The sequence below is a fragment of the Adiantum capillus-veneris genome, chromosome 28 (assembly GCF_014529385.1).
Source record: "Adiantum capillus-veneris isolate H3 chromosome 28, ASM1452938v2, whole genome shotgun sequence".
Lineage (NCBI taxonomy): Eukaryota > Viridiplantae > Streptophyta > Polypodiopsida > Polypodiales > Pteridaceae > Adiantum > Adiantum capillus-veneris.
In genome coordinates this window covers 52,244,772-52,261,121 of record NC_140958.1, presented here as the reverse complement: position 1 = coordinate 52,261,121, position 16,350 = coordinate 52,244,772, and positions in this window count along the sequence as shown.

Here is a 16,350-nt window from a genome sequence, read left to right as displayed (position 1 = left end):
AATAGATTATGCCGTCCTCCATTGTATACAACTCATATTGCCAACCAATTAGCCCCAGCTTCATCAGACATAAACCCAGCAAAGCCTGCTGGTTCATGCCCACACCTCTCCATAACTGAGTTTAAATTTCTCCAAAACAAGGTTTCTGTGTCCTCATCTTCTTCTTTGCATTCACATATTGCTATCACCTGCAATTCTCTCATGAGGTACACATAGAAAAAATAAGTAAAAAAAGTTATCTTATAACAAAACATTCTATCTATCATATTTATATAAATTCACTTACCCAGGATCATAAACCAAGAAAAACATAGTTGCCCATCCTTCAATCCGATGAGTACGGTCAAAGTGCACCCAAGCACTACTCAAATCTCCTCTCCCTCCTCGCCTCATTCTATTGACTAGCTCAATTGCATAAGCTATTCCTTTTGTGGACATTTTGAATACGTAGCATTTATTATCAGGCCCACCCTAGCCTGGAAAACGGCTTCCATGAAAGAATGGAAAAACACATCGTTTCTGTAGCAATAGTATATCGTTGTATCCATCACCGACAATTTGACATGTTTAGCTTTCACATATTTGACACAATAATTTTGAAGCCCCTATTCTGAATAAGGGGCACCATTTCCTCAAGGAAATAGTTAAGCTCTACATCAATGGCTTCTACATCATCTTCTCTAGTCAAATATTGGATTAGCATCTGACGAGCAACTAGCATTTGTACTTTTCTAGTACCCCCCTTCTCAATCTCTAAAATTGTCTTAACAAGATTTCGTACCTTTTCAAGAGTTTTCCTTCTAGTTCCTGGCTGTACATTGTGACTGTTTGTCACAATAGTAGTAGGTTATTCCAGATTTACCTTCGCTAGCCGGATAGCCCATATTGATTTGTATGTCCAAATGTCCATGAAAGAAGGCATCATTGTATCTCCTTGCAACAAGGTAAAAAGGGCATGTCACTTTACAACATTGAAGGCTTCCAAGACAATAACTCAGCTGCACATTGCAATCTATGGCCATGTTGGTCACGAGACCATAGGTGATCGTCATACTTTTTCTCTATACCGAGCATCCTTTTATTATTTTGAACTGGAGGAAGCTCGAAACAGACATTGCCATTATAAAAATTTGGGAGCTCATCAACCTTTTTGGGAGGTCCACAAATCTGTAAAATTTTAGACAGCCTGCACGCTTTACCTCCGTCTTTCATCCATGAAATGATGGATGTATCTTGCCTTGTATGCTCCACCCCATCTTGTGTATCTTTGAAATGCCTCTATTGACCTGGTTAGTTTTACATTCTCTAAAACAACTTGATCTGTACCCTCATCAATATCAACATTTAAATGCGATTTAGTTGATATTTTGTTACATGGTGTAGTAAGCATAGAAGAATCATTGACTTCTTCACTTGTTTCCAAACTGTCAACTACATAAACAAAGTCATTCAAATGAAGAATGTGGTAAGTGGAGGATAGACTATGATCAAGAAGGTAATGTTTTTTATCTTCATGATCCCATCTTGGCAAAACTTTGACCCTAGACTCTAAGCTCCCTATCTGAACTACTGCCTGTAAGCTTTCAAACTTAATAGAAGGAGGCAACAAACTTTGAAGAAAAAATTCACTAAGGAGAGGCTCTCCATTTTGTAATGAGACTCTGTAATCCATTTGATCACCAATAATCATCCATGAAAGCATAGTTGTAGTAGTAGTTATCATGTTAGAGACAAACATGGAGGAATAATACTTGCGGTAAATAGAATGACAAAAAGAGAAGGAAGAGAATGTGTATAAGGTACAAAGAAAGAGTAAAAGCATGCATCTGCGAGAAGTTAATGCGTTCATTGAAAGCTAAGTAGATTTGGAACATTTAGTCTTTAAGATTTCAACAATCATAGCCATAAAGATACATTTAAATCCGCATTTTGTCAAATCCATCTGTTAATCTTTAGAGTTGTCAAAATCTTATCATTAAAAAAATAGAATATAATATATATAAAATATACGATGGTTTAAAAATTATATATAGCATAGAATATAGAGTATATATAATACATAGTATATTATAAATATATAGTATAAAGAGTATATAATATACAGAGTATATAGTAGATAATATAGGGTATATAATATTATAACTATACATATAATATAAAGTATGTAGAATACATAGTACATTGTAAATATATAGTATAAAGAGTATATAATATATAGAGTATATAGTAGATAATATAAGGTATATAATAGAATTAAAGAGTTATAAACAAAGTACATAGAATACATAGTATGTTGTAAATATATAATATAAAGAGTAGATAATATATATAGTGTACAATAGATGATATAGGGTATATAATACTATAAGTATACATATTATATAAAGTATTTAGAATACCTAGTATATTGTAAATATATAGTATGAAGAGTATATAATATAGAGTGTATAGTAGATAATTTATATAGAGTATATATATCTAATATAGTTCTACAATAGATTACTTTGTAGAGTAGATATTATATATATAACACAGAAGATGTTTTATGTAATCTTATAGATTTGTAAGTTTTTTTCAATTTTGAAAAAATAATGCCCTTCTGTATATATATTTCTGTAAGTTTCAAGAACTTTAAAAACCCTTCTGTTGAACTCACGTGATAGGTTACATTTTTATTAGGTGACCTCCCTTGGATACTGACATATAATTTTATATACTATTTAATACATATCATATAGTATACCACATATAGTGTTATATACTAAAATCTACATTCTAAAGTATATTTTTCCAGTAGAAGGTAGTCTACTTTAGTTTATATGTGACTAACTGCAAATTATTGGTCTTATATGAACTGAAAACTACATAATATATGTTTTGTAGATAATGGCACCAAAGAGGGATTCCAAGAAAAGAAAACCTCTAGTCTCGCCTTTTAGTAACCGTCAAGTGAGCATGAAGCTAAGATCCGGTTGTCTACCAAAGGGAACTATCGATTAGGAGGCATCATCACAAGTCCGACATTTAGACACTCCTCCCAATAAAAAGAACAAGATTCTTAAAAGGTGTGTTTTTATTGATGATGAGGCTCAAGTTGATGAAGACTCCAACAATGTCGAAGATGATGTAGAGATCACAAGTAGATTATGGCTCTATGTTATTGCAATGGTAGATGGTTAAATTCTATGGATGTTTGATTTTTGTTGAGAAATTTTTGTTGTGCTCAACAATGTGGAAGGTTAAGAAAGGGTGTATAATTTTTTGTATGCATACCATTAATAGTTGCTGAGAAAATATAAAGTGCTGTTTTTGTTTATGTTTGAGAAAAGGTCCTTAAATCTCATGTGAGAGCCCTATGTAGGGTGTGCGTTTTTTTTTTTTGAAAAAGTTGTCTTTATGCAAAGCCTGAGACTTTGGCAATTTTTTTGTAAATTAAATACCTTGGACTATCTAATTCTAGCTATATATGTTTTTGGACAATTAAATGTTTGTGTGTTTTATCTATGCAGAGACCAATGTTCACATTGAAGAACCTAATGACAATGAAGAAGATAGTGATCATGAAGGGGATGATGAGAATAAGTTTTTTAAACACCTAGGCAAGCAAAATTCACTTGGTTTGATGAAGGAAGTTCTAAGTTAGTTTTATGTCAAGAAGAAGACATTACCTCCTCATGTTCCACTTTGTCGACTCATGGTGCATGAGGCTGTTAGGTTTGCTAGAGATGATGTAGAATGGTTCATTTTCTCTTTTGATTCTACTGGGTATTTAGAAACTATGGGTCATTTTCTTGTGTCCGTCGAGAACTCTAGAGGAGATACCATTCCTATGACCGCAACGGATATGGAGGAATGGAGACCACTTTGGCGGGAAAGAAATGTTGAATTTGAGAGAGCACTTGGTAGAGAGTGGCAGCAGCTCAAAGAAAAGAAATTTCTGAGGTATGACATGGCAACCACCACAGGCTTAAAACATGGTGGAAAAGAATCAAAGAAAGTGAGACCTTTTACCTTTTTGAATCTTTTGTTATAAAGCTGCATTTTTATGAATTGTGAGCACTATTTTTGTGATAGAGTATTTAGACAATGGTCAATGCCATGTTAGTGTTCGTTGCCAATTCCTTGAGTTGTCAAGAGCAAAAGAAGAAGAGTTGCTTCTTGCACTTGACACTTCCAATGCGTAAGTTTGTTAATTGCATATTGAATCTTTTTTTTCGCTAACAATACTTGTGTTTAACTATTTGTTTTATATTTTGTTTCAGCATTTCTAGGGCAAAGGTCATGCCAAACATCACTCATGAAGTGTATATGTTTCAAAGATTTGGCATGGAAAATAAACGGCCTATCCTTCAAAAATTGACACCCGATATGAGAGAATGGGTTAGAGTGTAGATGATTGTTGAGGCACCGTATTTACCATGGTGATGCACCATGGTACAATACTCCATGTGGATTGATATCACAACTTGTGTGGAAGGTGATACCTACTCTAACATGTTGGGTAATTACTATTAGATTTTATTGTGGTTTCAATACAATGTTTTGTATTAGGATGAGGTCACTGCATTTATGTCCAAATAAAGAGCAAAGCTAGATGCTCTTGGACTAAATGATGTTGAGAAGAAGAAGATATGTGACAAGCCCATAAAGGTAGAAGAGGAATGGTTGAAAGATAGGGGTTACAAGTACCTATCAATCGCTTATCCTCTTAATGGTGATGAGTTGTTCAAGTTTCTTTTTAGCATTAAGTGGGATGAGCCTAGAATGCTAAAGATCACTAGAGATAAGCTCTATTGTTTGACAAGCTCTAAAATCACTTCTAAGAGGTATTGTAGCTATTTGTTTCTCATTCGAAATTGTGTTCGATCCATTTTGATTTGCTATATGATTGAGTGATATGGTGTCTTTTTTGCTCATAGAAAGAAGATAATTTTGCACTTAATGAGCCTCACTAACTCTAAGGATCCACAATATCTTCATTCTGGTGATACAAGATTTTTAGAGTTACATGAAAAAGGAGGCTTATTGGGTTCACTTGCATGGGGAAGCTACACTTATGATTGAAAGGCTACAAGTAGAAGGTCCACCACTTCCAAATTCTTTTGATCTATTCTACAAGATGAGCATGAAAAATCATAATTTGCAGGTAGATATTTCACCATTGTTTTTAATAGAATATAGAAATGCATTAATTTACACAAGATCAAGATGAGAATGTTTTTTGATTGTTACTATGTGTGCAAGATTTTATTTTTCTAATGGATGTGGTGAAATCTTCTGACTCTAGTGAGAAAATGTCAGAGCTTGTGTTGTCGGCTAAGAGAGTGATTTATAGGTTTGCATCTCCACTTGCACTCTTTGTAAAATAAGAGCATTTCATTTGTTTATCATAGTTAGGTAACAGCGGGTCATATTGAGATTGGTGACATATCATATTATGTTTACAAGAAATCCTTAATTTCCCTGTGGAAGCCCAATATGGGGTGGATGGTTTTTTTTACAATAAGGGAGTGTATAATGCCAATGTTGCAAACACTTAAATCCCTTGTGGGAGCCCAAGACAGGGTTTATGGTTTATGTTGAAAAAGTGTACTCCATACAAAGGAGACTCTTGCGTTTTTTTTGGGCTACATGTCATTTGTTATAGTATTGTGTGTATGTGCTTTTCAAAGTGAATGATGCCCTAAAATTTTGTAGATGGGTTATGCAATGCGTTGAGACGCATGAATTGAATGAAGCCCCATTATTCACTAGAGTGTGTATTAATGTGCGTAATGAGAATACAATGTTCTCTCCCTTTCTGATTGAAAAGAATTTGACAACATGGGAAGACAATGTTTGTCCTTGCTGGTTGGATAACCCATTGGGAGTTATTGCAAAGCAAGAGTTTGAATTACAGGCGAGTAAGTACCTATACACTTGTCGCTCTTTTCTTTTGGGATTGTATGTCTTACTTTACTGCTCATCTATGTGATATTGTGTTGTATGCTTGTTGAATGAAGGGTTTCAAAACGAGATTGATGAGTACTTAGAGGAGACATGAGAAGAGTTTCTCCCTTCCATTCCACATAGAGTTACTCAAAACATTGTTGAGAGTGGGTCCTCTCAAGGGACTCCACTAGCAACAAATGTACTCAAGAAGGGTAAAGAGACCATGGAGCCACCAAGTACATCAAGATTACCTACTCCCTCTTCAATGCCTCCCATTGTGCCATCTACTGAGCTCGGCATGTCCTCTTTGGAAACCATTATACCCCATATGACACCCTCTTCTATTGTGCCCACTACATCCTCATTAGCACACACTACTTTGTTTGTTGCAGAGTCCTCACTTGGGAGAGAGGCTTGGGAGAGAAGGCCGGTCACACGATCTGTTAAGTTTAATAAAATTGATAGCAACATTAGAAAAAAATTGGACCCCCTTAGGGCCATGTAAGGATTCCTAATTTTAAGGGATTAAAGCTAATTTTGTAGGGGATGCAGGGAACAAAGACAACAAATAGGGCTACTTTTGTAGCTCTCTCTCTAACTTCTCTCTAGATAGGAGAGGGGGGGAAAGTAGGGAATGAGGGTGGTAAAGTAGGAGGAATGAGGGTGGTAAAGTAGGAGGAAGAGGGGGGGTAAAAAGAGAGAGAGGAGTAAAAGTAGAAAGAAGAACCATTCTCTCTCTACCTATCACCAAACAAAGAGTAAGTAGTTATGACAAAATCCACTTTTCAGCTCGTACATCAATTCACCCCCAAAAATGATTTTTTTATAAAATCTTCAAAATGGATCTTTTAAGCTTTAAAAAGGTCCCTATATATATATATATATATATAATAGTATTTTTTTAAAAGAATCTAGCTTTTATAAGCTCCAAATCTAAAATTCCTTGGGTCCCTCTCTACATTAATTCCAAGAATAAATAGATAATGCCACATCATCAAAACGTCCATCTAATAAAGTCTAAAAATTGAAATTTTTAAAATTTAAAAATTTCCCTCTTTTGAGCTCAAAAATTGAACCTATATATGTCTACATATGAAAAAATATATTTTTAAGTCTTTTTATCCCAAAAAGTATATCGTATCTATTTTTCTCCCCATCATAACTTTCCACCATGTTTCTTCGCAACATAACCAATAAATCACCTGCGCCGTCATCTACTAGGTCAACTAATGTCAGTATGCGTCTACCGATCGAATTTGCTCCCACAAACAAAAATGACAAGAAAGCATCTCAACTGGCATCCGTACGACGGTTTCGAGGAGAAACCAATGTTGACTTGTGGCTTGATGGAGGGTTGTATCCAAAAGATCCGCTCGTGGGCTGTCATCCTACATTCTGTACACTCCCAAGCTTAATCAAATATGTGGGAGAAGGAGAACGTGGTCTTCTTAGGTATTGTAAGAGATTGGACTCCAATCATGCAGGTGCGTCGGCATGGTTCCGACAACAATGTCAAGTGTTACACATTCATTCCACAAATCTCCAACAACAACTACATTCCACAGAGAAACAACTCAAAGATCTTAAAGAGGAGATGAAAGCTACAGAAACAGAGGTAACTAAGCTACAGATTGCAATGATGCACCTAAAAGCCACTCCATTTGGCATGCGTGAGCGTAAGAGGGAGTTCTCTTCCATTGAAAACTTAGCCTCTAATGGAGGGGCACGTAAGAAGCGGAGCATGGCAACCAGGTATTTTTTTTAATTCACAGTGTTCATCACTTATAATAATTTCCATCAATTTGTAACTCGGTTCACCTTTTGAAATAGGACATATATACAAGATGTGTGTGAAAGTTTTAGACAAGAGGACCGTTGCAATCTTCTCCTAGGATGCATCTCAAAGGAAGATATACTTTACGTCATAGGTTGCGAAAAGGCCAAACACATGAAAGATGCCATCACAAAGGAGATCCTAAAAAAGATCTCTAACCTTGTGTCTGAGGATGATGTCTAGAGAGCTTGTGATGAGGTTGGGATCAGCACAAATGCATACCATGCACTTCATGGATTGATGAAAGATGCATTACGAGAGCAAGGCATCACCGAGAATTTTCTTCCTATTCCACATAGGGTTGAACTTGCAAAAAAAGCAAACAATGATCTCGTTCGGGAATCCCTTGGTGAATACAAACACATTGAAGGATCCATGATGTACTCTTCCACAAGTGCCAAGTCACGTGGTAATATAAAGGGGGTCAATACTATTCCTAATGGGGCAAAGTCTTTTGATTATCATCAATTCAACGATATTTTTGTTGGCTTGAAACGACTACAACGAGCTATGGTTAAATTTTATGCTTTGTCTCCACAAGGTAATACAAATTGTAATGTCATTTTTTATATGTATTGAATATCATTTAGTATAACAATTCAATTCCTGTGTTGTTTCAGTACTTGGAGAGAAGCTCATATTTATTCTTAAGCTAGATGAATGTCAAATTGTCAAAGGATGGAGATTGGAACGTATGAGTGTGACACTCATGAATGAGACAATGTTTTTTGCAAAAGTCGATGCTATCGGTGATCATTCTCAGAAACCATCATTTAGTGTACAATCGAAAAAGGAAATATGGTGGTTAGGAGCTTTTGAAGTTCCAAAAGAGACTCATGAGGTGTTGGCATGGGTCTTCTCTATGATCCCGTGGATCACAGAGGTTATTAAGGCACAACTAGAGGGAGAAAAGCTAGAAGTAGATGGAGTAGGTACATTTGATGTTGAGTGGCACTTAGGAGTTGATCTAAAAACAATCAAATGTATACTTGGGTGTAAACAAGGTGCTTCATCACTTCTTCCTTGTCCATATTGTGTACGAGGATACAAGGAGAGTACTCGTGGCTCCACATCTTCAAAGAAAAGTATCAAGGGAAGTCACGCAACAGGGTCAATGGATGATGATGCAAGGGAATGGGTGTGCTCGGTGTTGAAGTGTCCTATCATGGAGGTCCCAAATTGGTCGAAAATAGATAGAACATGGCATCCCATTATCAATTTTCCACTTACAAATGTACACTTTTGCACCTTTGCATGCCTTCATGCGTATATTTGATCGCTTGTTAAAGCTTCACATAGAGTACGCTTTCACAATGAAACCACTTTCCAGACCCGTGGAAGCCATTGGAATAGTTGAAGCAATTCTAAATTCGATTGGATGTCATGGTGGCAATGTTTCTATCATCGGTGAGGTGGAAAATATGCATGAAATGCCACAAAAAGTATCTATGAATGGTGTCAAAGCACGTAGGTTTTTCAAGAAACTAGAGATGCGAAAGGAGAGGGATGAGGAGGATGCTCCATGGGAGCTATGGAAAGCGCTTTGCAAGTGTACGACCGATCAAGATTCAAATCCCGTGCTTGTAAATCTGCATAGACAAGTGTGGCACCACTTCGAGTTAGTGCTTCAAATCATGTGGAAACACCAAACCACGAGAGAGCAACAAAATTTGTTCAAAGATCACATTTCTAATTTCACTAAAGCATTTGTGCAAGCGTGGGGAGAGAGCAATATCACACACTACATGGTAAGTTACTTTGTTCAGTTCAAATTTTGATGCTATACATAAACATTCATTTGATCTGAGCATTTTTTCTTGATGCAGCATATTTTGCATGCGTATGGAGCATTCTTTATGTCAAAATATGGTTCATTAGACATGTGGATCACTCAAGGAATGGAGAAATCACATTATCGAGCCAAAGGTGTTTACTTTAAATATACACATCACGGTGGTGGAACTACAAGATCCAACTACATGAAGGAGATGTTTGTTGGTTCTTTCGTTGTTCTTTGGGGAGATGTCATGCCATAGAGCGAGCACGAAAGTCAAGTCTTGCCAAGGAGGTTAGGAGACAATCTCGACTTAATGCTAAAGAGAAATGGAGAAACTCCACCGGACCCCTTAGTCATGCTAGGTGGCATGAAAATCGTCATAGAGTAGGCAAACGTTGGTTACCCAACATGTAAAACAAATGATGCTATGCAATGTAATGTTTATGTTTGTAGATGTCTTTGTTGAGTTGCATATAATAGTTCTCCATTTATCCATTTTTTGTTTTTTATATTTTGATGATATTAAGAATTTTTTTCAGTGGCCTGGTCAAGTGTGAAGAGACCTTTTTTTTTTAAATAGGGGGTTTTTAGAGAAGAGGGAGTCTCATTTTCAATATTGCCCCTTCTTACACAATGGCACGCACAAAGCAAACAGCAAGAAAAGATCAACCTTTTTTTGCTCATCCTCACTCATCCGTCAAAGGTGCTCAAAAACCACCTTGGATACACGAACAAGAGCTCCTAGAAGAGATGGAGAGGGAATGGTCAGGTGAAGAGCAACAAGATGGACAACCTTCACGCAAGAAGAAATGGGTGGTGACTTCAGGCACTGAAACCGAGACGAACAGCGAAGCATCAAGCCCACCATGGAGCGGACAGGAGATCCCAAGCAATCATCGAGTCCCAGCTGGGAAGACATTGCCACGTGGCTTTGGAGCTCTGCCGTCAGATCAGCCTAGACGCGATCATGGGTTACTAAATGAAGACGATTTTGAGGATGTAGAAGACGAGCCAATTGGAGCGCAGGGTGGAGTTGAAGAGCCAGTCGGAGCACATGGTGGGCTTGAAGATGTGCAAGCTCCTCATTGCAAGCCCTCTCGTAGAAAGAAAAAGTTTTTCAAGGTTCGCCCTCGCAAGGTTCATGTCCCAGATCCTACCATCTCTCAACAACGGGCTCCTACTGTGAAGCGACGCATTCCAAAGGCCTTGCAAGAGATTCGTCACTATCAAAAGACTTCAGACCTTCTCATCCGCAAGGCACCATTCGCACGTTTGGTGAAAGAGATCATGCAAAGTTATCGAATGGCATTTTGAGTTCAAGGTATCGCCGTAAAAGCTCTGCAAGAAGCGGCAGAATATCAACTAGTTTCTCTTTTTGAAGACACAAACTTGTGTGCTATTCATGCAAAACGGGTGACAATAATGCCAAAGGATATAGCTCTTGCGTGTGGAATCAAAGGAGAGAGAGACTGAATTTGACTTTTATGCAATTTTGGCAATGTAAAGATATCTATTTCAAATATAATGGGTTGTGGCTTTAATGATTTCTTTTCCATCGTATTGAACATTTGTGTTTATAAGTGATATGATGCTGTGAGATTTATTCTAGATGTCGGTTCTTTCTTTCAAAAGTGAGTTCTTGTGGTTGAAATGGCTTTTAAAGGAAAAATGATTTTAAGTAGAACTAGCTAGAGAGAGAGAGAGAGAGAGAGAGAGAGAGAGAGAGAGAGAGAGAGAGAGACATGTCGATAGAAGTTGATTACAAGAGTTGTCAACCGATTGTGGTTAATTGAAAAACCAAAAAGGCATCATATCAGTGCAGCTATACAAACCTAGCCAAGAAAAGGTGAAAAAAAGTTGTCTACGGGCCTGCCACAGAGGCGCGCGAGAGGGCAAAAGTAATAGTTACTTTTGCCTTCCCGCGCGCCTCTGCGGCAGGCCCCCAAACAACTTTTTTTCACCTTTTCTTGGCTAGGTTTGTAAAGCTACACTGATGTTATGCCTTTTTAGTGTTATTTATATGAAAAAAAAATCTTGATCTTGGTTCAGAGAATTTCACAATCATACCACAATATAGAGCCAATCACCTACTGTCTATCGTACCATAAACTCAATATAGAATTTCACAGTTAAAATCAAGTCCCATTCCAAATTTGAAATAGCAAAATACAAAGATGTGATATATCCCATTACAAATTTGAAATCGTTAATTACAAGATATATGCAGCTATTGAGTGCTTGATCCATCTAAGATATGGCGAGCAATGTTTTCTCGTCGCTCTTGGGCGCAGGGAAGCTGTTTGTGCAACACATCCCAAGCAATTTGTTCCACATTGCTTAGACCTACAGCTTGGCTTAAGGCCACGTTACAAAGTACACAACCACGAATGTGTGTCGCAAATGCAGCACTGGTCAGAGATTTATTTACAAGATAAATGACTTGGGAGGCTTGAGATATGGTTGACAGGCATAGGATGCGGCTCATTGCTTTCATCATTGAAATCCAAAATTGACCACAAGGAGTGTACTCCTTGTGGATTATTGCAAAGACTTCCTGGGGGAGCTTGCCAAGGTAATGCGCAAGGGATGACTGCCATCCAAAATCTTGACGCCTACCATCTCCTCCCCGACCTGCATGCTCATCCAGCTCCACAACATTCTACAAAGAAATCAATAGGTAAATAAGATTTCAGAATGCAACAATGAAAATTAATGTAATCACAAAACAAAAATTAATTGATACCTCTTGTTTTTCGTCGTCCTCATCGTTTATGCCTTTGCTGTCAAGAGAAATGGATGAATTGGGAGCCATAGCGACACTCTCAAGTTCATCCATATGAACAGGCATAGGAGTGCGTTGGGATTCAAGCAATGCGTGTGTAGCTAAAAACTCATCCTCCGACACAGATGAGTGCGGTGCATCTGTCACCGCCACCATTGCCAACTCCAGTGTATCTACCACACTCTCTCCAAGGGGTAGGAGGCTTCGATCCAGTGGATCGGAGGAGGGGTCAATGGCAAAGGACTCTACAGTGGCACAGAGGATGGACAGGCACTCATCCATGCGGATGTCAAAAGTTTTTTCAAGATCATGTAAAAACAAATATTCCTCCCCATTTATGACAATTAGGGAGAGGTGTTCAATAAAAACCTCCGGAGTTAATGTCTCCTCCGACGCATCTGCAGCGGGCTTGAAGAATGCTTCTACACCCTTATCACCCATGGATTTTGCGGCATCCATGACACCTCCTGGGTAGGTTAGGGCAAGAATATTGCCCTCTTTGCTTGCATCCCAGGGCGCTATAATGGGCTCCTTTGTGTCCTTGACGACACCCCCAAGGCGCAAATGAGGCAAACTCACGTCAGATCTTTCAGGCTCCTCCGCAAGAAGAAACAAAAAAGTCGCCAAACGACTTAGAAACTGGGTGCCGAACTTCTTCTTTATCAAATGTGAATCTTCAATATACTAACCTGCCTCACCCGCAATTACACAAAATCATTGAAGCCGTTGGGTGAAAGGCCGATCGCCTTTGTGTATGTAGCGAAGCAAATCGCATGGAATCCACAATTCCTCTTGTCTGACAATTGGTACAGCATACTTGTCGATGTATATTTCAAAAAACTCCAAGATAGGCTGAAAGATTGGATGTTTAGGTGAATAGTTGCATTCACATCAGGGAATTGGGTGAAGAAATGGTGGAGATCGTCACGATCTTCCCACTCGGTTGTTTGTAAAAACGCTTGGAAGCGTTGTAACGCCATGGCTTCGGGAGGGGTGGAGGAGGATGCCATGATGCTAGCTGCTAAGGTAGGAATGCAAAGAGTGCTAGAGCTCAAATGAGAGTGTGAACAGGCTATGTAGGTGAATTGTGAAAATGGTAGGGTTTAGGAGGCTTTATATAGTCCCCCCCCCTCCAAAATTAATAATAATTAAAATATTAAACAATTTTCACACAATAACACAAATAACAAGAAGTTATAAAAAACTTTTAAATTAAATTACAATCATTTACCTCTAAAAACACATCACTACAACTTTAAGATAATGTGCATTGCCAAAATTTGATACAACCATCTGTTTGAACTTACAATTGTGATAGTATAGGAAATTTAAGTACAAAACATAACTACTCTAATGATAAAATCAGATTCTCTTCCGTCATCCACGCCTTTTCAATTTGAATCGTGCTCTCCATACAGCTACCAATCTAGCAAAAAAATAAGAAATAGCATACCCACCTTAGAGTGAGGAATAATCCAAAGAACATAAAGATAACATAATTAAGAGAGAAAGATCATTCACCTTACGTCGTCCAATGCAAAACTTTGTAGCTTCTCCATGCTCTAAACCCATTATCACTAAGTGCTCCCGCACATTGGCCAATGTCCAATGCTTGTTCACTTGGACGTTCTCAACAGCACCACTCGACAATTTGATTGCAATTTCAAATACCTCAATTGTACCATCGGTGGATTGCAATGGAATCCATTCACCAAGCTTGCACATCCATCTTTCATAGAAGTACCGCACGTAAAGGGTGGAGCGCACCTTTGATGAAATGGATAGCAATGCCGAAACTTCCAACCTGACACCGAAAGCGATCTCCGTTGTGAAGTCCACTTCTCGCCAAGGATGGCTTCCAATGTATCGTAATGTAGATCTTTGCAAACATACATAGTGTTTGTATGATGGAAAGGCAAAGATCCGAATATGCTAGCGAAGACATGAGCAGGACAACACCATCCAAGCCCAACGGAACGCAAGGCTTTTCCAAATTTTAATGATACTCTCACATCAGCTACAATCTTGGCTTTCAAAGACATTACAGTGAATGCATCTGGCTTTGGCCACTCCATGCTACGCAAGGTTGTAGCCTCCAAAGGTTGTAGCTCTCCGTAGCCTTGCTCATCTGTAGGTACAATGTACTTGTGGGTGTAGAAGAACACACTTTGTCTTGCAAGGTTTGATGAAGTTGTGTTGGGAAGAGCATATCCCCAAGACTTGCATGCATGGCCGTAAATATGCCTGAAAGGCACCAGAGCGGTTGCTCCTCCACAAGGCTAGAAGGAAAAACATCTACATAGAAACAAAACAGTCCGTGAGATGTAAAAAGTCCAATTTTTTTACCACCAAAACCATTGAAGTGCAAGGGACATACAATTACAAGGAAAATCCCTTGGGTTGTTGATCCCTCGTAGACGCATATGTCCAAACATGAAGACATGTTGAACGATTACCATCGTACCCTTGTCTCTTACTTGCTTGAAGCCTATTAGTCTTCCTTTCCAATGGAGATCAACGTTTGTTCTTTCACGAACATGATGGGGACCAATTGTGGAAGGTTGCATGTAGACCCAAGCACCTTCTTGAAAAACCTGAGGTTCCCATTGCTGCTCCTCATTCTTCGAGTTGTGGAGAACCATACTTTGAATGATGGGTTTGGGGCATCTATTTTGACCATTGTTGGCCATGGATGCTTAAGTGGGAGCTTGAAATTGCAATGGAGAGCTTGGGGAAGGAGGAGGGAGACAGAGTTTAGAAAGAGAGTGGGAGCTTAAAGCTGCAATGGAGAGCTTGAGGAAGGAGGAGGGAGACAGAGTTTAGAGAGAGAGAGAGAGAGAGAGGGAGCTTAAAGTTGCAATGGAGAGCTTGAGGAAGGAGGAGGGTGTAAAGTTTAGAGAGAGAGTGGGAGCTTTGTCTTATGGAAAGGGGCTATGGAGGAAGGGAGTCTTGGGATAGAGGTTCTAGAGTGAGAAAATGACTTTTTGATCATAGGGTAGGTTTGGGGGGAGTTTTGGATGGAATATTTTGAATTTAAGGTTTTTTAAAAATTTTGAAATTTTAGGATTTTTGCAAAAACGTATCTGTGGACCCCCCCCCCCCCCTTTCCCCCTCCCCCTTTTATCCATCCACCTCCCTCTAGGAGACAAATAAATAAATTAGTGGACAACCCTATTATTCTCTCTACTTTCTTAGGTTCTAGACTTATATACATTGCTCTCTTCCTATTGGTTGGAGCCTAATTAACCTTAATCCTATATGGCCCAAGGAGAGTCCACATTTTTCCTAATGAAATCTGTCTTTCATAGTTTCTAATTCAAATCTAATTTGGATAATTCTTCTAGGGTTCCATTACCAAACCGTTGTAGATGTTTTTCTTGTGGATATATCACAAACTGATAAGTTCGCCCTTGATAGGTGGATTTCCATAATTCTTACTTCTTTGCATTTTCTTCTTGCAGTGTTCTATGATTTTGAACATGACTCATGTTCGGTTTTCCTATAGCATCAACAATTTTTTGTGACACAAAATACCAATTCATATAGCAGAGATAGTGTGCCTTATTGTGAGGTGACTAGGCTTATCTTTGCGGATTTTCCTACAAGTTTACTTGTTGATGGTCTAGGACCAATTCCATTGGGTAAATAACTAATACCTACAACTAACTATGGTTGTATGCTCACATAACATCATTCACTTTTGTAGAGGGCATGAATGTTCCCAAGTGGAACAAATTTTCCAGGGGTCTACTGACAGGGTGCATGGATGTGTCTTTTGAGTTTTTCGCAAATGAGGGGTTTTTAGTCACCATGTGCATGACCAAGCATATTGGAGATTTTATTGCAGATGCTACTAGGGTAGGACTTGTGTTGTTACATATATGGACCCTCATGTGTAACAAGAAGGCATAGCGGCATCCACTCACTAGAGAGGCAGTGACTTAACAAACTTAGTTTCATAGTTTTATGTCCTAACTAAAAACTTTATAGCTATGACATTCATTATTTGACTTATTTATTATGCAG